Here is a 17,558-nt window from a genome sequence, read left to right on the forward strand (position 1 = left end):
TCTCTCTCTCTCTCTCTCTCTCTCTCTCTCTCTTCTCCTCCATTGCTCATGTTCTCTCTCCCTCTTTCTCTCAAACTAAATAAACTTTAAAAATAAACAAACAAGTTGTTGGAATCAGTATGCTCGTACTTTATTTAGAATTTTTTTTACCAATGTTTACCAGGGATATTGGCTTGTAGTTCTTTTTGCTGTTGTTGTTCTTTTGTTTTTATTCAATAATCATGAACTTAACTCTGCAATCCAGCTAGACTTGGAAGGGAATAAGGAAAATATGGAACCCATAGAACTGCAGTGAGAGCACAAAGATTATAGGATATTTCAAGCAGATGGGGACAAAAGGGTGCCCTCTTGAGGTACAGGAGTGGTCTGGAAGTTAAGATAAAACACAAGTCAAATTTATTAGATTGGTGCACAGTTAGCAATAGTTATCTTTTTGCTGTCTTGCCATTCCTGGGCCCAAAGTTCTCCATGGCTTCCACAATATTCATGCACTCTTTCACCTTGCCAAAGACCACATGTTTGCCATCCAACCACTAGGTCTTGGCAGTGCAGATGAAAAACTGGAAACCATTTGTGTTGGGTCCAGCATTTGCCATGGACAAGATGCCAGGACTTGTATGCTTCAGAATGAAATTCTTATCATCAGATTTCTCCCCATAGACGGACTTGCCAGCAATGCCATTATGGCACGTGAAGGTACCACCCTGGCACATAAATGCTGGAATAATCCTGTGAAAGCAGGAACCTTTATAACCAATATTTTCTCCCCAGTGCTTACAGTACAAAAGTTTTCTGCTGTCTTTGGACCTTTGTCTGCAAACAGCTCAAAGGAGACACGGACCAAGTGCTCACTGTCTACAGCAATGTTGAAGAACAGTGAGGTTGACCATAGCTGGGAACCGCAGGTGGCTCCAGGGTGGCAGTGTCTGCAAGGCCTGTAGTTCTCTTTTCTAGTGGATTCTTTATCTGATTTTGATATGAGGCTAATGTGGCATCATAAAATGAATTTGGAAGTTTTCCTTCCTTTTCTATTATTTTGGAATAGTTCGAGAAGAAAGGTATTAACTCTTCTTTAAATGTTTGGTAGAATTCCCCCATGAAGCCATCTGGCCCTGTACTTTTGTTTGTTGGGAGATGTTTTGATTACTGATTCAGTTTCTTTGCTGGTTATCAGTCTGTTCAAGTTTTCTATTTCTTCCTGTTTCAATATTGGTCATTTATATGTTTCTAGGAATTCATCTATTTCTTCTAGATTGTCCAATTTGTTGGCATATAGTTTTTCATAATATTCCCTCACAGTTGTTTGTATTTCTGTGGTGTTGGTTGTTATTTCTCTTCTCTCACTTGTGATTTTATTTATTTGGGTCCTTTCTCTTTTCCTTTTGATAAGTGTGGCTAAGGGTTTATCAACTATTAATTTTTTCAAAGAACCATCTCCTGATTTCATTGATCTGTTCTATTGGTTTTTTTGTTTGTTCTATATCATTTATTTTTGCTCTAATCTTTATTATTTCCTTCCTTCTGCTAGCTATAGGCTTCGTTTGTTGTTCTTTTTTTTTTTTTTCTAGCTCCTTTGGGTGTAAAGTTAGGTTGTTTATATGAGATTTTTCTTGCTTCTTAAGGTAGGCCTGTATTGCTATTTACTTCTCTCTTTAGCTGCATCCCAAAGGAGTTAGACTGTGCTGTTTTCATTTTCATTTATTTCCATGTTTTTTTTTTAATTTCTTCTTTGATTTCCTGGTTGACCCATTCATTGTTTAGTAGCATGTTGTTTAACCTCCATGTCTTTGTGGTCTTTCCAAATTTTTCTTCTTGCTGACTTAAGTTTCATAGTGTTTTGGTATCTTTTTGTTTGTTGAGGCCTGATTGGTGACCTAGTATGTGATATATTTTGGAGAGTGTTCCATGTGCACTTGAAAAGAATGTGTATTCTGCTGTTTTAGGGTAGAATGTTCTCAATATATCTGTTAAGTCCATCTGGTCCAGTGTATCATTGAATGTTATTGTTTATTGATTTTCTGTTTAGATGATCTGTCTGTCCATTGCTATAAGTGGGGTGTTAAACTCCCCTACTATTATTGTATTATTATCAATTAGTTCCTTTATGTTTGTTCTAATTGTTTGTTTTATATTTGAGTGCCTTATTGTTGGGTGTATAAATATTTATAATTGTTAAATCTTCTTGTTTATTATCATCTCTTGTTACAGTTTTTGTTTTAAAGTCTAGTTCATCTGATATAAGTATTGCTACTCTAGCTTTCTTTTGACATCCATTTGCATGATTAATGTTTCTCCATTCCCTGACTTTCGATTTGCAGGTGTCTTTAGGTCTAAAATGAATCTCTTTTAGCAGTATATAAATGGCCCTTGGTTGTTTTTTTTTTTTATCTGTTCTGATACCATATGTGTTTGAATGTTTAGTCCATTTAGAATCAAAATAATTATTGATAAATATACATTTAGTGCATTTTATTACTTGTTTTGTCATTGTTTCTTGAGAGTTTTCTCTGATCCTTTCTTGTCTTTCTCACTTTTGGTCTTTCCTTTCCACTCAGAATCTCCTTTAATATTTCTTGCAGAGCTGGTGTAGTGGTCACAAACTCCTTTAGTTTTTGTTTGTCTAGGAAACTATCTCTCCTTCTATTCTGAATGATAGCCTTGCTGGATAGAGTATTCTTGGCTAGAGATTTTTCTTATGCATATCATGCCACTCCCTTCTGACCTGCCAACTTTCTGTTGAGAAATCTACAGCTAGCATTATGCGTTCTCCCTTGTAAGTTAAGGAATTCTTTTGTCTTGCTGCTTTTGAGATTTTTTTCATTATCACTATATTTTGCAAATTTAATTACAATATCTTGACCATGGATGTTATAGGAGTTCTCTGTGCCTCCTGGATCTGGATGTCTGTTTCCTTTCCTACATTAGGGAAGTTTTTAACTAATAGTTAAATTTTTTTGCCTCTTTTTCTCTCTTCTTCTGGGACTCCTATAATAATCCTATAAATGTAATGTGATTACATTAGATGGAGTCACTAAGTTCTCTAAGTCTATTCTTGTGTTCCATAATTATTCTTTCTCTCTTTTGTTCAGTTTCATTATTTTGTATTATTTTGTCTTCTATGTTACTTTTTTGTTTCTTTGCTTCTTACAGTCTGCTGTTCATTGCATCAAGCCTGTTTCCAATCTCAGTTACTGTATTCTTCATTTTTGACTGATTCTTTTTTAACTTTTATCTCTGTGGTAAGGGTCTCCCTGATGTCTTCTATTCTTTTCTTAAGCCTAGCAAGTATCCTTATGATTGTTGCTTTAAATTCTCCATCAGGCATGCCACTTATATCAGTTTTGCTTAGATCTCTGGCCATGGCCTTATCTTGTTCTTCCATTTGGGATGAATTCCTCTGTTTTGACATTTTGTCTAAGTCTCTGCCTTCTTCTCTGTGTTAGAAAAGCCCATTGTGTTTCCTGCTCCTGAAGTAATGGCCTTTTGAAGAAGAGATTGTATAGTGTCCAGGGCCTGGCTCTTCCCGGATTGTCTCTGGTGTGTGCTCTGTGCACCCTGGTGTTGTGTTTTGGCTGCTCTGTCCCTCAGGTCAGTCTCCTTCAGGGGCTCTCTTTGCCTGCAGTGGGCAGTGCTTGGTCCTTGGCCAGAATGTGGCAAGTTTTAACTAGGTGTGCTCTGGTTTGCTTGTTAAATGAGACCTGATGCTACTTCAACTGAACTGAGGCTTTGCACAACTCTCTGGTTAGGAGATGTGGTTTGGGCAGCAGTTCCTGCTATTCTTCTGGATGCCTTTTATTCTTTTTTTCTTATCTAATTGCTGTAGCTAGAACTTTATTTGTTCTTCTTTTTCTAGCTCCTTTAAATGTAAAGTTAAACTGTTTATTTTAGATTTTTCTTGTTCTTGAGGTGGGACCTTTATTGCTACAAAATTCCTTCTTACAACTGTTTTTGCTGCATCCCATACAGTTTGGGGTGTTGTGTTTTCATTTTCATTTGCCCCAAAGTACTTTTTATTTCCTGGTTGATTTCTTCATTGACTCATTGGTTGTTTGGAAGCATGTTGTTTGGTCTTCACATGTTGGTGTTATTTTCCACTTTTCTTCTTGTAGTTGATTTCTAGTTTCATGCACTGTGGTTGAAAAAGATGCTTGATATAATTCTAATCTTCTTAATTTACTCTTCTTAAATTTATTGACACTGTTTTGTTGCCTAATATGTGATTTATCCTGGAGAATGTCCCATGTGCACTTGAGAAGAATGTGTATTCTACTGTTCCTAGAAGGACTTTTCTCTGAGAGAGATTAAGTCTATTTCTTCTAATGTGTTGTTCAAGGTTAATGTTTCCTTATTAATCTTCTTTTTATTTATTTATTTATTTATTTATTTATTTATTAACCTGTTTTATTTTTTATTTTTTTAAATTTACATCCAAATTAGTTAGCATATAGTTCAACAATGATTTCAGGAGTAGATTCCTTAGTGCCCCTTACCCATTTAGCCCACTTAGCCCATCCCCCCTCCCACAACCCCAACCTTATTAATCTTCTGTCTGGATGATCCATCCATTGATGTTCTCTCTCAATCCATTGTACTCTTCTATCCATTGATGTTCTCAAGGTTAATGTTTCCTTATTAATCTTCTGTTTGGATGATCCATCCATTGATGTGAGTAGGGTTTTAAAGTTCCCTACTATTGTCATATTACTGTCAATTTCTCTCTTTTTGTCTGTTAATATTTGCTTATATATTTAGGTGCTCCTATTGTGGGCACATAAATATTTATAAGTGTTATCTCTTCTTGTGGTTTGATCCAATCATTATATAATGCCATTCTTTGTCAATTTTTACAGCCTTTGTCTAAAGTATATTTTGTCTGATATAATTATTGTTATCCCAACTTTCTTTTCCTTTCCATTCCCACCCCTCATTGCTTCTGTGTGTGTCTTTGGATCTGAAGTGAGTCTCTTATAGGCAGCATATTTTTTATCCATTTAGCCACCTTATGTCTTTTGACTGGATTACATAACAACCTGTGTAATGTAGCAGTCTATTTTAAGTTGGTGGTCATTTAGGGGCACCTGGGTGGCTCCGTCAGTTGAGCATCCAACTTCGGCTCAGGCCATGATCTCATGGTTCATGAGTTTGAGCGCCGCATCGGGCTCTGTGCTGACAGCTCAGAGCCTGGAGCTGGCTTAGGATTCTGTGTTTCCTTCTCTCTCTGCGCCTCCCCCACTCATATTCTGTGTGTGTCTTTCTCTTTCTCAAAAATGAATATGAAAAAAAATGTTTAATTTGGTGGTCATTTATGTTCAGACACATTCTGAAAACATTACACTTTTAGTGTTTTGATGTCATAATTTACATGTTTTTATTTAATGTATTTCTTATCTAATTAATGTAGATGTATTGGCTTTTACTACTTTTGTCTCTTAACTCTCATACTAGTTTTATAAGTGTTGATCCACTACCTTTTCTATATGTTTGCCTCTACCACTTAGAATTTTTTCTTTCATTTATTTTCTTGTGTCCAGTTATGGCCTTTTCTTTCCATTTAAAGAAATCCCTTTAATGTTTCTTGTAAAGCACATTTGGTGGTGATGAAATCCTTTAGCTTTTGTTTGTCTGAGAAACTTTCTATCTCCCTTTCAATTCTGAATGATAATCTTGCTGGGTAGAATTTCCTTGGTTATAAGTTTTTTTCCTTTAAGTACTTGGGATATACTGTCCCACTTTCTTCTAGCTTGCAAAGTTTCTGCTGGAAAATCAGCTTCCCTTATATATAAGTTTCCCTTATATATAACTATTTGCTTTTCTTTTGCTGCTTTTAAGATTCTCTCTTCGTCTTTACTTTCTGACATTTTAGTTGCAGCGTGTGTCTTGGTGTGGATCTCTGCATTCATCTTGTGTGGCAGTCTCTGTGATTCCTGGTAGTTGTCTTTAAACTATCCTCATTTTTAAAGATATTTTTTTCTTTTTGCTGTTCAGTTTTGGTGATTTGCATTACCCTGTCTTCCAGATCACTGATTTGTTCTTCTGCATCATTTAATCTGCTGTTGATTCCCTCTAGTGTATTGTTTATTTCTATTATAGTCTTCAGCTCTGATTGATACTTTCTCATATTTTCTATCTTTGTTGAAGTTTTCACTATGTTTATTCTTCTCCTGAGTTTGGTAAGCATCTTTATGACCATTACTTTAAACTCTTTATTAGGTATTGTATGGAAACCAATTTGTCAACAAATTTCATATATAAAAAATAAATAAATAAATAAAACACTTTTGCTTTAAAAAAAATAAATAAATAAAGATTAAAAATATTTAAGAAAAAAATAAACTCTTTATCAGGTATATTGCTTATCCTCACTTCATTTAGTTTTTTTCTAAGATTTCATCTCATTCTTTCATTTAGAACATATTCCTCTCTTTCTTCATTTTGCCTAACTTTGTATGTTTGTTTCTGTGTATTAGGTAGTAGAGCTAAGTATCCCAGTCTTGAAGGAATGGCCTTATATTAAAGATGTTGTGTGGGACCCGGAAGTACAATCCCTGGCCACCAGAACCAGCTGCTCCAATTGTGTCGCCTTTGTAGTATGGCAGAGCCATAGGTGCTTTGGGTACACTGGTGGGGGGTATGGCTCCTGTCTCAGCTAACTATAAAGACCAGTTTTGACTGTTGCTGGTGCGCTGTGGGCAGAGTTATCATTCTGTCAGCTGTGAGGCCCAGCCAACACACAGGGTTGTGTGATGCTTTCAGCAAGTCATACCCCAAGGCATTAGCAATCTAGAAGGAGATTCCAAAATGGCAGCCATCACTGCTGGGATCAGCAGAGCAGAATGACGTAGCAAAAATGGTTGCTGCCAATTTCAATTCGCAGAGAGAGACCCAGCTGCCTCCTGCCTCCTAACTCTCCAGCTGGTTCTCTCATTCATAAGTGGGTCTGCTTCACCTGTGATCTATGTACTTTTCCATCTGATGTTTTTGTGCTAGTTTCTAGGTCAAGTGAGTCTGCACACAAGCCCTTCAAAAGTGCATTTCCCTATAGTTCTATAGTTTTCCTTGAAATATTCCCTGTTAGTTTTCAAAGATAGCTTTTTGCCAGATCATCTCTCTTGTGTAGAGTTAAGGTTTGGGGTGCCTGATTTGGAGCTCGAATATCTCACTCCTCAGGGAAAATTTCTGTACATTTGAGATCCCTCATGACAGTGGAGTGCTGTACCTGGTGTGTAGTTTTTTTCCTTAGCATAGCCACATCTCTGCCTCTTCTACCCATCTCAGTGCCATCCCTTGCTGGGAGGGTCTGTCCATCCAGGTTCTAGGTCATCTTCAGAGGCAATTATTCTGAACGTAGGTGGAGATTTGTTGTGTCCATGGGAAGAGGTGAGATCAGTATCTTACTAGGCTGCTATCTTGAAACCTCCCCTTATGTTTCATGTTTTAAGGAACTGTCAAACTGTTTTTTTCAAAAGGAGTTGCACTATTTTTCTGTTGTCTTTTTAATCCAATAATATTTATTTTAAAAGATTATCTTGAAAAGAAAAAAAAAGATTTTGTAACTGTATGGTGACAGATATTAACTAGACTTATTGTTTAGTTGTCTTGACTTATTGCCCATGCTGCCCTGCTGCCCTGGCCCCCATGGCCTAGGAGCAAGGAGAATGCGACCTATGCTGCCTGCTGGCCACCGGCTGCCACCTTCACCCCTGCTGCGCTTGGCGCCACTCTACCCACCCTACCACCCCCTCCCCTGCCCTTGGAGCTGCTGGCATCTCAGCCACCTCCTGTATTTTTTTTTTTCTGACCTGAGATAATTCTTTTTATTTTGACCAAAAAGGTGAGTCAAGTAGGGACACCCAGCCTTCCACCAACAGCCACTTCTCCAAACAAGCCACCTGTCCAGACACCTTGGTCCCAGGCCCAGCTAGTCCAGGGGCCCTCATGGGCAGCAGGAACAGGAGAGAGGAGGACATAGCAACAGGGTCAGGGCCCCTATGGGGCACCCCTGGCCACCCCCGCCCTACCCCACCCACTCTGAGCCGCCAACAGCCAAGATTCAAGCAAAACCAGGAGAGGGAGGCCTGGGGGGTGGGGGAGGAGGAATCTCTAAAATAACCCCACCCTGGAAACAAACCAAAGTGAGCCTAAGTTCTCCTGGGAAGGAAACCCAGCTCTCACTGGTGTATTTCTCTCAAAATAGCAGAGCCCTCAGCGGAGGTGGGGGCGGGGCGGACAGGGACCACACTGAAGACTTGCCGTGGTGATCATTTAGCAATATATACATATACAATCATTACGTTGTATACTTGAAACTCATACAATGTTATATGTCAGTTACCCCCTGATTTCTAAAAAGATTATTTTGGTTTTGAATTTATTTTTGTGGTTTTTAAAAATATTTATTTTATGTATTTGTTTAATAATCTCTACCCCCAGCGTGGGGCCAGAACTCATGAACCCAAGATCAAAAGTCATATGTTCTACTGCCTGAGTCAGCCAGGTGCCCCTTCTTTGTGTTTTGTATGTAAAGTCATTTACATTCTTATAGTTTTATTGTTTCATTAAGCAGTATACCTCCACAAATAATATACTACATACAGTCTTAGCTCTTGACTGTTAACTTTGGCTTTTCTTGGCAAAACCAAACCAAAAATAGTAAAGTTTCTTTTGCCATATTAGGGTGAAAAATAAGTAAATTTTCCTTCTCTAGTTTAGCTGATAATAATAAATTACATATATTTTTTAAGACTTAATTAAAACTTAAATGATTATAAATTTAGGAGCAGCTTAGCTGGGTGATTCTGGCATAGAATCTTTCATGAAGAGGTTGTAGTCAAGTTGTCAGCTAGAACCCAGCCATCTGTAGCCTTGACCAGAGCTGCAGGTTATGCCTCCTGGAAGACTCACTCCCATAGTTGTCAACAGGCAGTCTCAGTTCCCTGCTTCATGGATCTATCCACAGGGATGTTTGAGTGTCCTCATGTCAGGGAATTTCCCCCCAGATCACGTAGTCTAAGAGAGACAGCAAGGGTAAAGTTGTGATTCCTTTCATGACTAAATCTCAGAAATCACAAATCATTATGTCTGCTATATTCTGTTCATTAGAAGTGAGCCAACAAGTCCAGTCACACTTAAGGAGAAAGGAATTAAGCTCCATTTCCTGAAGGGAGATGTATCAAAGAATCTGTGGACATCTTTTAAAACTACTGTCTTTTAATGACACAGCAGCTAAACTTCCACAGGGCAAGTGATCCAAGAGAGAACAAGAAGGATTCCACAATGTCTTTTATGGCCTAACTTCAGAAGTTATATGCTCATTTCTGCAATATCCTATTGGTCACACAGGTCAGCCTCATTCAGTGTAGGATGGTACTAAGTAAGGGCATGTAACCCAGGAAGCAGGTATCATTGGAGGCCATTCTGGATGCTGGCTACCACAGATACCAAAGGAAGCAATAATTAATTCTGCCAGGGCATGCTGGGGATGGCACCACAAGGGAAGTGACATAAAGATGGGCTTTTGTGGTCCCCCAAGCCCTAAGAAAAATGAGAAAAAACAGTCGAAATCATCTAGTCTCTCCTTGACTTGAAGACAGGAAGAAAGTAAGAACCAGAGCAGGTGCCAGAGGACTCCACTTTCCACTGGCTTTTGATGTTATCTACTTTACCCAAGAGCTGTCATGCATGCTATTAAAGTAACTGTAGGTGCTCTAGTCTCACAATAAGCAATCAGACCAGGTAGGAGCTTCTTTAATAACAGGTATTAAGTGCTCAATGAACCAAAATAGCTATTCAAAGCCACTTTTTGCTCTCTGTAATAATTAGGACATGAACTTCCCCGGGGAGATTAGGAGAAATGAGATGTAGCAGCCTCCACCTCTACTGCTGTCATTGTTTTAACATTCAGAACACAGAGTCTCTACTAAGGAGTCTTTTAAAGGTTTGAAATTTTTGGTGGGAGAAGAGAAGAAGACCAGTGGGAAGCCCAGCAGATTTTTAAAATATAAAATTTCCCATTTCTCTCAGAAAACTGAAAATAGCTCTTGGGTTATAAATTATAAGTCTCTGTTCTTTCTTGTTTTGTTGTTGTTGTTTTTCCCCAAAGCTTTGGAATCAACACAATGCTGCAGATGTGGTCACGTTTATTCTTTTTATTTTATTATAAACTTTACATACTTCCACAAAAGAACCATTTACATAGTTTACAATCAACAGTAACAAAAATAAATTCAAAGATTGTCCAGGTAAAGAAAAAGAGGATGACAATCCTCATCTTTGGCTAGAAAGAAGACTTGTTTTTACTCCTACATGGACAATAATGCACTGGGTCAGGGAACACTCATTGCAGAAAAGCCACAGGGTCACAGTGACTCAAGAGGCCAGTCCTGCTTTACAGCTGGGCCCCACTGGACAGCCCAACCAGGCACTATCCTTACTGAGTGCTGAACTCAGCCCACTGGCCTACCCTGGACACAGAGGTGCCTCCAGGGGTGTCTATACCTTGCTTTGTGCCCTTTGCTTTTTCCTCTCATAATATTAAGTGCTATTTATTGGGCATCTACTCTGTGCCTGTGCTTTACATTAATTGTCCCTCTTTCAACTCAAACCCTGCAAAGTGGTATCATGAACCTCATTTACAGTTAAGTGAAGCTCAGGGAATGTATGAATCAGGAATCTTTCTTTTGCTGAAACAGAAAACCCAAACTCAAAATGACATAAGCAGAGTATTTATTAGTTCACATAACCAAAAAAGCCAAGCATATTATGGGTGTCAGGCACAGCTGGATCTATGTGCTCATGTGAACCACAAGGGCCACGTTTCTCTCATGTTTCTCTCTCTGCCCCTTGTACCGATACTCCTTGTGGGCAGGCTCTTCCTTCTTAGTGTTAGGAGATGGCTGAGGCAACCAAATATGCTACATTTCATTAAGTGTGGCAGCTGTGGAGGTGCTCTGTTTGGATCTCCCTTCTAAAAGAAGTTGCTATTCAGCTGCAAGGAGACAGCCTCCGGTTGTGCCACCTTCAGGATCTTGCCTTTCCTAGTCAACTACCAGGTAATGACTAGACACGGCAACAAGTCACTGCTGCCCAGTGCATGACCCCTCTCATGATCAGTGTTTGCTCCAGAGTTCCCATGGGATTGGCTGACTGTCAGATATGACTGTGTTCTCAGCCTCCCCCTTTATTTTTCACAGGCATTACCTTCCTTCCCCCCAAACAATCCTTTTGTACTTCAAAACCATCTGTGTCTTCCTCCTTCAGGAGTCATCTGACATCTCACATTTCACCAGCTCCCATCCCCACATGGGACAGATGTCTTTGCTTCACCCAGATCCCTTTAGATCCCTTTGAACTGATTTTCAGTGTGTTCTTCTAACATCCAGCACCTACAGCTATGTTAAGGCAGTGTTTGCAGAGCCTCAAAACTACCCCTTCACCCTAACTGAACATTCAGAAAGTCTAGGACCTAGGTAACTCCCATGCTTCCTCCCCTCCCACCTAACTGGTAACTATCAGGTTGAGGGTTTCAATGCTAAGGCTCTCTGCCTCTAGGCAGGTCTTCTGAAACATAACCTACCCTCCAAAACTCCCCTATAGCATCAGGCTGAAACTACACTCCAGAGGACTTTGCCTGGGATCACACTTTGCCTGGCTTTCTCACCTGTGCTGCCCTGCTTCTCACACTTCACTTCCCATCTGCCCTGGGAGTTCTTCCTTAATAAATTACTTACAGATGAATCCTCTTCTTAGTGTGCTTCTCAGGAACCCAGTCAAGAACCAGCAGCTGGGACCACAGCACATGTCAAGTGGCCTCTTCCATAGAGCAGATTCTGCTGGGTCCTCTCCCTCTTTTTGTTCCATCAGGCCTATGGGTTGTAGCTGCTTCCTACTGCCACTAACTCTAGCATGCTTCCCCAGGTCTTGATTGTTTCCCTGGGTTCCTTCTCACTCCTTTGTAAGTAGCCCTTTCATTAAACTCTCCCCAGGTACTGCTTTGGAGTGTGCTGTTTCTTGCCAGAACACTGAATCATAAATATGACCATTACAGGATTTATTTTTTTAATTACCTATCCACCCAACCATCCATCTATCCATCCATCCATCCATCCACCCACCTATCTTATCTATCTATCTATCAAATCTATCTGGTCTATCTATAAAATTCATAGTACCCTAGAGGTTTGAAATGAGACAGAAGTTTAACATTGTGAGATGATTACCCTTTTCCCCTATCCAATCAGTTAGGCTCTGGGAGTGCAAGAAGGTAAATTGGAGATAATATAGAAAATCTGATTTGAGTTTCTTCCTGATGTAAAGACAGAGGTAGTGACCTCCTCCTTCCAACTGTCCCTCAAAAACCTTCCAGCTGGAAATAGCCAGTAAACAACTTGCAAAAAGTGACATCTGGCACTAGATGGCGTACATGACCCACCAGTGCCATTGCTCACAGAAGCCACTGACCGACCCAGCTTGCCTGGCTCTGCAGGTCCAGCAAAAACCAGTTTGCCTGCCAGCTCTCCACTCTTAAATCATGGTTGTTCCTCATTCCTCGAACACAGAGGCAGCTTGTGGTTTTCCAGCACCTCAGGTACCGGACCACCCTGCCTTGCCAGAGCCTGGGAAGGTTTGTATTTGTATCTCCCTATAGCAGCTCTCCCTCAGTGCATCTGTTACTAGACACTAAACACTGATGCACACCCAAGGGTCTGGATCTCTGAGGAAGAGAATGTAGAATATAAAGGCTTGGGGGAGTCCCTGTCAGTACAGGAAATATTAGTGTATTTCAGCTGCCTCTCCTTCTGGCTAACTGACCTCCACGATTGCTTTGGCTGGCCTCCCCCAAGCCCTTTTGGCTTTAGCAAATGAGTAACATCAGTTAAAATCATTGTATTAATAAAGACACTTTTAGTTGCAAGTCACTGAAGCCCTGTGAAACTGAGCTTAAGCCAAATAAAAAGATGGGAGGTTTAGCCAATAGCTTTGAGAGCCATATGTGAATTTAGACACAATTATTAAACTCATTAGACACATGAGGTTTAGGTATGGCTGGATCCAGGTGCTGAAAAAAAATCATCAAGAATCTACCTGTCTTCATCTATTTTTTCCCTTTTCTTTTGAGTACAAACTCCCAAGCACTAAAAGAATAGTTTTGCTGAGACTCCCAGACTTGACTGAGGTCCAAATTCATCCCTAGACTAATCACATGATCACTAGTCAAATGCCTATTACTAAAAGAAGGCAGTGGTGAGAATGAAAATAAGGAAGGCTTAGATCCCCAAGAAGAAAAATCAGGGTAATATCACCTGGAGAAGGGACACAGGACAAGCCAAGTCAGCAGATGCCCATGATGACCAAGCAGCCTAGTTCCCTTTCCTCTCTCCCCTACTCACAATCTACTGACTCATTCAGTACACCTCAAAGTCTCCTGACAGAAAGCCCTCTTAGCTTTCCCTCTGCACTCCTACTCAGGCAAAAGTCCTGTTTATCCAACCTCTGTGTCCTCCTACCACACAGTCTCCTAATATCCTGTTCTTTTCCTTCAAAGCACTGATCAGTTCAAGATTGTATAATGACGTGTAACTATTAACCTAGTGTATATCTTTCTATGAGATTGTAATCTTCAAAGAAATAAGATCTTGTCCCAAGAGCCTAGTACAGTCACTGGTACAGTAGGTACTTAGTAAATATGTGTTGATTCATCCACTGGAGATAGTAAGTCCAATCAGACACGGTCCCTGCCTGGCTTCTATGCTAGTGAAGGAGATAGCCGAGTAAATCACTGCTCACAGTCCAACTGCAATGCTTTCTCCAAGAAGGGTGGACCCAAGGGAGTCTAGGGGAGGAACATATAAATCAGAAGGATCCAGGAATGTTTTCCTGAAGAGTCATGATGTTGACCTAACTTTAGGAAAATAAGCAAGATGAATGACAGGAGGAAGATGCCCTTAGAATAATGTTAGAAAACAGGGAAATGTAACATAGCCTGATACAGTCCTGGGAGAATTGATGGCCTTGATCTCATTTCATTAGCCACCCAGAATAGGGATAGCCATATAGGAATTAGGCCTTTTAGCTAAGACTATGCCTTTTAAAAAAGAAGAAGAAAAGAAAAGAAAGGAAAGTGAAAGGAAGAAAAGGAAAGAAAAGAAAAGGGGGCAGTTCTAAAGTAGAGTTTGTTGGACAAAAAAACTAGCTTAAAAGGATAGGGAGGAGCCTTCTGATTACATCAGCAACTGCCACATAGTAGGTCCTCATTAAATGTGTGAATGCCTGGATGAAAGTCATTGGAATCCATTGTTCTGCTTAAAAGCATGAGCAAAGCCAGCCAAGGATATGGCCCATTAAGAATCCAAGCAGACTCCCAAAGGCACACAAAAGAAATAAAGGGCAAAAGAAATTACTTTAAAGCAAGAAGATTTATATAACGCTATCTGCGTAGAATAAAAATGTGCCCAGCTTTGCATGCCATTTGCTGCCAGGATCTGAGATTGTTACTAAGAAAAAGGTGGGAGGAGGTTGTTGGGAGAAATCAAATGCCAGGCGGAGACACAGGCACAGAGAATTCAACATTGGGGATTTGAAAAGAAGGCCTGGAACACAAGCCTCTTTTGTTTTTCAGGCTTCTCTTAATTACCATGTTCAAGACCTGAGATTTATGAAAAAGGCACTATTCAAAAGGACAATTTACACTCCATTATAGAGAAAGTTCAGTCACAGTCCCCAGTTTCCCCTCTAGTTGCAACCTGAGTCATTTGTGGGATGGCTGTGTTAAGTATGGAGGAGAGCTATAAATGGTTTATAAGTCAGCATGTTGCATCACAAACTGAAGTGGTTGCTGCTCCCAAGGCTGGGAACAGAATCATGAATCAGAGTCTAAAGTTCTAGAACAATGTTTGTGAATCAAATCTCACAATGAGTTGCTCTTAATGGCATTCTACAGTGATGCCCTCACCCCACCCCCCCATCTCCTCAATGCAAACCATACCTCATCATGCATATGCATAGAACCTGCAAGCATATCTTTCCAAACTAAGATGGATGAGTTGATGAAAGGGGTCACTTCCAGTCACTTTATCTTAGCTTATCCCACCTTAGATTAAAGGAACACTACCCTTTATTGAAGACTTGCTGTATGGAATATTTCCCCTACTTTCTCCTCAGGATCATTAAATCTGTCAATAATGGCAAAGACTTTAGATCTTATCTCATGCCTTTCTCTATTCTAAGTGTTTTATGCATATATAATCAATTTTATGTCGCACAATCTTATGGGGGGTATTGCTGTCATCCCCTACTTTTCAGATGAAGAAGCTGAGGCCCAAAGTGGTTTGGTAATTTCCCAAGGTCACATAACTCTTGAATGGTTATGTCAATTTTGGAACCAAGGTCATTAGGCTCCATAGTCAACACTCCCAACTGCTATGATATGTTGCCTTGTAAGAGGGGGTGCCATCTAAGTCAGATGGAACCATTCCTTGTCACAGCCCCACTCTGTTAACCATTCCTGGTGTCCTCCTACCCACTGCTACCACTCAAGAGATGCTAAAGAAGCTGCCAACCTTGATTAGGCATGAGCCAATCAGCACATCAGTTTTCTCCTGACCTCAGTGATTGGCTCAGAGCTGGGACTGTGACCCAATCAGAGCCAGTGAATCATGATGGAATTTTTCCTGGGGCCTTTGGGAGAAAGAAGTCCTCTGTTCTCTCCTGAGAAGCAAGTGGGGAGTGTGGCGAGATGAGTTACTACAGCACTTTACTGCTATGAAGAGAGACCACTAAAAGGGAGTCAACAGAGAAAGCAGAGCAAAGAGAAGACCTCCCAGCACAGGACTATGGGGTCATTGCCAAGAGTACCTAGTGTTGGGCTCATGCCATGCAATATAATGGGAGCCCCTGAAGTTGAGTAAGGCATAGTATTGCCATGACCTCATTGGGGCCCTGAATCCAGTGACTCTTGAGGTGTCAAATACCTCCACACTATGTGGTTCCATGAACCAGTGTATCCCTTTTTAATAGCCAATATGAGTACGGTTTTTTGCAACTTGAATCATAATGCACTATAATCAAAACAATCTCCACAAACCTTATGAAAGGGGAGCCCAAAAGCCCATTAGTTACCAATACTGTGGTGGAATAGTAAGATTTGCTGATAGAGCAATGTCTAAGGCCCTCACCATGCTATAGAACAGAGAAAGAGCAAAATTTCTTAAATTCTCAACCATTCTCAAGTTTTACATTTTTTGTACAAATGGAAAACAGCACAGATAATCCTCCCCAAATGGCTATTAGCAGGTTCATTTTCATCATTACATTTAACTTTAGTTAATGTCAAAATGACTTTAAATGCTCTGTCAGCAGGGCAGAAGGTTGTGGACCAGAAGTTTGTTGAAGATAGGGCAAAGTCAGCCAGGCATCAAAAAATAGCCAGGGGATTTGGATTGGTGAGCTGGTCAAAGAGGACTTTAGCCTTATGTACGTGTTAATCTCTTATAAAGGAATGTATTTGTAAGTCATTCATATAATTAAAAGTTAACTTTAAAATAGGGTTAAAGGACAAGTCATGTAACTGCATTATCTTAGACAAGTATTATCATACTTTTTTTGGTAGTTTTATGGTTTTATTAACACAAATATGATGTGCACATAAGCTGTATGTCTATTCATTTTCTTCACTACACAACCTGGTGCCACGATTGGTGACTCTGATGGCCAGCTGAGCTGCTTTTTCCCTAATGGCTTTGTGGTTCTTGGAGGAGACATTGTAAGCACTCTCCGCACAGTAAGATTTGTTGCACATTAGCAACACTTCAAGCTCCTTGACAGTTCAGACTAGGAACTTCTGGAAGCCACCAGGCAGCATGTGCTTTGTTTTCTTGTTGTTCCCTTAACCAATGTTGGGCATCAAGATCTAGCCTTTGAATCTTTTGAGCACCCTATGGCTCTGGGTTTCTACTAGTTTCACTTAATTTTGACATATGGGTCTGACTGGTACCAGATGAACTTCTTGGTCCTCTTTTTAATGATCTCAGGTTTCACCAGAGGTATGAGGGTGACCATGATGAAGTAGGAGACCTCTGCCACCTCCTACAGACAGTGCTGAGGAAGAGCTATCATACCTTTCTTTTTTTTTTAATAGTAGAATCCCTCAAATGAAATGTTACATAAAACACTGTAGTGAACATCTGTTGTTTCCTCTTTTTTGATATACAGTTCAAAAATATGATAGCTTGCTTCCGGGGACCCATCTTCTCCTATTCACACTTAACTGTGGTTTAGGCACATGGTCCTGGATGAAAATATAATTTGCTTCCTGAGCTCTCCTGGCACGTTTCCCACTCACACCCCCCCCCCCCGACAATTCTGGAAAGAGACAGCAGTGGCATGGTTTTCTAATCTCCCTGAATCCCCTCCCCATCCAAAAAAAAAAAAAAAAGCAGACAGTAACTAGATACTAAAACCAAAAACAACTGTGGACAACAAGGTCAAATGACAAGGTGTCCCCACAAAATTCAAAAACACAAGAGAGTGAGGACAACTAGTACCAGTATTACAAAATCTGCATT

General features: G+C 40.1%; 2 pseudogenes; both read right to left on the reverse strand.

Moving 5' to 3' along the window:
• Positions 1–399: 399 nt before the first annotated feature.
• LOC109494659 lies at positions 400–12,541 on the reverse strand (annotated as a pseudogene).
• Positions 12,542–16,432: 3,891 nt separating this feature from the next.
• Positions 16,433–17,259, reverse strand: LOC109494836 (annotated as a pseudogene).
• Positions 17,260–17,558: the final 299 nt, after the last annotated feature.

Source organism: Felis catus, chromosome E2 (assembly GCF_018350175.1).
Source record: "Felis catus isolate Fca126 chromosome E2, F.catus_Fca126_mat1.0, whole genome shotgun sequence".
In the NCBI taxonomy this organism is placed as follows: domain Eukaryota; kingdom Metazoa; phylum Chordata; class Mammalia; order Carnivora; family Felidae; genus Felis; species Felis catus.